We start from the raw sequence: 1,145 nt of genomic DNA, 5'->3' as shown, positions 1-1,145 counted from the left end.
AATACTATTTTTTTAAATTACAGACGTTATGTTTTCAGGAGCAGGTTAACAAGAGCGTTTTTAGTTAAAATGATAAGTATAGAAATATGACATCGAAGACAGTTTGAAATAGTAAGGCATTGTTGATTCGCCCAAACGTCAAGCACGTGTTAACATATAACTGTGTAAATGTATCGAAACCCTTTTTATATGTGTGCATATACATCTCCAGTTCATCATATACAGGCAAATTGTCTAACTAATATTGGATATTTTCTCTTTTCAGTGACTCAGACTCGGACGAATTTGACTCGTATGTATTGTTCCCTTTTTTCAAATAAGGGCATTGAATACATCACAAAGCATTTTATGTACATGTTTGAAAATTAAAATGGCGGAAAAGGAACAAACAACTGATGGAATCTTCACACGTGCTAAGATGTTTATAATATATATTCTCTAGTTATTTAACTGATAGCGATACAATAATTTATTATCTCCGATGTCAGAGAAACAACCGTAACAACCGAAACAACTTCGTTAATTGCCATCTAAAAATGCCACTAGCAATAACTTGAAATGCTCCACATTTAAATATATAGGAATTGTAAGAAGGAATCGAAACTTTATGAAAACAACATGATAACTTATTGGCAACATTTGAAGGTGTATTTTTGATCAGTTCTTGATTTCATAACCGAGACGGAATTATACAAAACGTTACAAATAGTGTATGCAATAGGTAACTAATTTCACGCTGGTTAATTGGAAATAATGAATTATGTGTATGTTGACTACTTGGAAAGGCAACACATAATTTAAGGATTAATGTACGACTAAAATATTGACAACCTTCGTGTGAGAACCATATGTATCAAATAGTTTAAATGGAATACAATTAATATCCGGACCACAAGGAATGTTACTATAAGTATTATTGTAAACACACGACGGTTGATCTAGAATTACGTGGACATTTTTATTAATTCAACCACTATTTATAATTACACATATACGATATAATAATTTCATATTAAATACATATAATATATCTGATACAATTCCTGAATCAGAGCAATACATAAAATATTCGATGCATTAAATTCCATTAGCGCCATGTGGTTGAACCGGACAAGTGCAGTAAATTCACGTCAATGACGTTGCTT

This window comes from Mya arenaria, chromosome 17, assembly GCF_026914265.1.
Source record: "Mya arenaria isolate MELC-2E11 chromosome 17, ASM2691426v1".
Classification (NCBI taxonomy): Eukaryota; Metazoa; Mollusca; class Bivalvia; order Myida; family Myidae; genus Mya; species Mya arenaria.
The sequence above is the reverse complement of the archived record's forward strand: the minus strand, read 5'-3'. Positions refer to the sequence as shown.